Raw genomic sequence first — 3,427 nt, forward strand, 5'->3', positions numbered from 1 at the left:
AAATAAAAATACTGAAACAACAATAGCAATCATAACAGCAACAAAAATTACAATATTTATATACCAATAAAATAAATGATAGGTATTTTTCTGAACCTACATAAAAGAACAACGGACAATGTGAGTTTTATGGCTGAACTTCTGCAAAAGGAGAAGTTTTAGCAAGGTGTTCCTCTGAGCCTCTCACTAAGCGTTCTACCCTTTCTCAGCTAGAGCCGGCCTATTATTTTGGAAAAGTAAAGAGATAAAAAGAGAAGAGACGGAATGCAAGCTTTGTCTACACACATGACATCTGGTTCTTTCTTTCCCTTGGGAAAGATTTCTCTCAAGGCTGGAGGGAGCAGTTATCTTTACTTGGTGCCAAAAGTATTCAACCCAGCAGTCAAAGGCCTTGACACAGACAATGAAGAGTTCAAACACTTCTAAATGAAATCAAAATGATAGCAGCATTAAAAATTCCCAACAATTATATTCAGTGCAGGTAGCCTACATCTTTTTTGATGGGGCTGTAAGTAGCGGTGGGCGACACTGACAAAAAAATTATATCACAAAATATTTTTTAAATACGTGTAACTAAACTAATGTTGACCAACAAAACTCAGTGTGAAATTAGAGACCAAGTGTAAAAATACTTAAAAACACAAAAGAGAGAACAATAAATTTACATAATGTTGAGAAGTGTTTCCCTCTCAAGTTTAAGAGCCAATTTTATGTGTTGTTTGTTTTAATATAAAAGGAAATATTCCACTTCAAAATRGTCAACACCTAAATATGCCGCCTAAAATAACTGCGAAAAGTAAAAGCTTCTGCTCTCAAATAATCTGAAACTTTAATTGGAGTTATCCCTGGTGCACATTTTCACCACCAGTTATATTTATATAGATGATCTGTGCTGTGTGGTCAGTAGTATCAGCCAATCATCATTCAGAATTCCTGAAATCAAAGAACTCTTCTCTGATGTGATTGGAGAATTGTAGCCTTCGTCTTTTCCAGCATCAGATCTGTGTAATTAAATTAATTTTATGCATTTTCATTATTTATTTGTTCATATTTCAGTTTTAACCTGCATCCTGTTGGTTTCAGTGCACATCTTTTATTCTTTATTCAGATTGGGGGGCTACAATTTGCCAGAGGCCAGCTGGACTTCTCTGTTCTCAGCTCTGAAGTCCAACCCGACCCATCTGACATTACTGGAGCTGGGCTGGACCAACCTGGAAGATTCTGGAGTGAAGGAGCTCTGTGGTTTTCTACAGACTGAAGGCTGCAGATTACAACAATTAAGGTCAGAAACAAAGTTTTAATTTGAAAGCAATAACAATTTGATGGAAACCATTAACAGGAGATAAACTATAGAGGAAACAAAAATAATTCAATAAAACAATAACAATAATAATAAAAAACAACTAATAATTCAATTATGTTTTTTTAGATTTTTGATGAAAAATACTGGAACAACAATAACAATCAAAACAAACAAAAATGGCAATAATTATAATAATAATGTTCAGTGCAGGTAGCCTATGTCTTTTTTGATGGACTGGTAAGTAGTGGTGGGCAATGTTACTAAAAAATTATGTCAAAAAATATTTCTTAAATACACCTCACTAAACTAATTTTGACCAACAAAACTCAGTGTGAAATCAGAAACCAAGTTAAATAAACTACTAAAATACACAAAAGAAAAACTGCTGGTTCAAAAGAATATTCATTTTACAAAATGTTAAAACATTTTTCCCTCTCATGTTTAAAAGCTTAAACATCTTGTTCAAAACTGAGTCTTTTTTAAGCCATTCATGGATATTATAAATATTAAAGTTATCTCTTCCAGCCTGGGCTTATGGTAGACCACAGATGATAAAACTCACCGTTTGGTTGTTGCTGCTCTGCCACATCTTGTGCCTGAAAGAAACTTTTTAGCATAAAAGGATTTAAAGGATTAAATATTAATGACAGTTTACTGCCTGGTGCTGAGAATCTTCCATGAATTAAAAGAGGAAGGAAACCAGGAGGCTTTTATTCTGAAAAACAACCTCGACTCAGTGATGAATGTCTTTAGATTAGGAGAGGATTGTTGCAGTTTGACAAATAATTCATTATTTTAAATGTCTATGCTCCATATTAATGTCATTATAATGTGGAAGAATATCTTAGCAAACTTGACTACCGTATTACCTACAAATAAAAAAATAAATAAATAAAAAAATGGAAACGTACATATATAAGCCACAACGGGCTATAAGCTGCTGGTATCTCCGTCGCTCTCGGTTTTCCATAAGGGCTGCGTCCTAATAAATCTGCTATTCTGGACGCAGCCCTGTGTCTCTAATTCCCAACCATGATTTCGTTCACGCCGAGTTTATATGCAGCGGCTCTATTTCCCTCCTGTAGTGCAAGATCAATGGCGCTCAACTTAAAAGCGGCATCATATGAGTTTGAAGAAATTTCTCTGTCGTGCCTGCTGCTAGCATGTGCTTGCTCTAACCCAGTGTTTGTCAACCCTGGTCCTCACCCCCGCTGCATGTTTTAGGTATTTTTTGTATCTCTGGGTGATTAACAGGCTTCTGCAGTACTTGATGGTCATGCAATCATTTGAATCAGATGTTCCCCTGTGAAAATCTGTTCCCCTGTGTCGGGAGCCCGCACTGCAGCCAGAGAAGTGGATCCGGCGGATCTGACCATTTTCACGGCGCTTCTGATCGATTTTTCGTTAAAAACTACTCATATAATCATGTCAATGTTGTAACTTTCAGTTTAATCGGCAGCTATCAAAATAAAAATACATAAATAAACGAGGTCGTGTGTGGAGGTCTTTTTATGCTGTTTTGTGTTATTTTAAACGCGAAGTGAATCGATCTTTTTTCAGCTTTTGTCTCGTAAGCCTGACAAATAAAAGTCAGTCAACAAACACAGGTTTCCAACACTTTGTGTGCATTTATCATTTTTCATTTCTGATAAAGGAGGAGGAGGGAAGCTGGACCATAGCAGGGCACAGAAATAAAGACTTCCTGAAAAGATCAGAGTGTAAACTTTTTGGTAAATCCCGCTCTAATGTGAAATATGACATTACTGGATTAAGGAAATGTCTAGAATGCTATCACACATAATAGTTTTTGAGAATTTGGAAACAAGTGCTTTTTATTTCCCAAAGTTATTAGAGAAGAAGAGGAGAGAATGGATATTTCAGCTGCTTGAAATAATGTGTTCACCCTCTATAAAATGGAAACAAATTAATTTACCTGCAAGTCTTTTTCTGTTTTCATTCATCTTATTATCAACAATAATTCCTGTGATTTTCATAACATTTGCTCTCTTTTTGCCAAAGTTAGGATGGGGAAACAAAATATTTTAAGCGCCTGATAAAATCTGTCCCCCCCCTAAAATGGAAACAAAATAATTTACCTGCAAAGTCTTTTACTGTGTTCATTCC

The 3,427-nt window shown here is 35.5% G+C and overlaps 1 long non-coding RNA gene across 1 annotated transcript in view; it reads left to right on the forward strand.

Annotated features, from left to right (window-relative positions):
* LOC103457180 (uncharacterized) overlaps window positions 1-3,427 on the forward strand; it is a 9,629-nt gene that overhangs the window by 1,926 nt on the left and 4,276 nt on the right. The window contains exon 2 of the long non-coding RNA XR_532393.2: window positions 1,109-1,282. This is a non-coding gene — a long non-coding RNA (uncharacterized LOC103457180). The remainder of the gene's footprint in view (window positions 1-1,108; window positions 1,283-3,427) is intronic.

This window comes from Poecilia reticulata, linkage group LG2 (assembly GCF_000633615.1).
Source record: "Poecilia reticulata strain Guanapo linkage group LG2, Guppy_female_1.0+MT, whole genome shotgun sequence".
Lineage (NCBI taxonomy): Eukaryota > Metazoa > Chordata > Actinopteri > Cyprinodontiformes > Poeciliidae > Poecilia > Poecilia reticulata.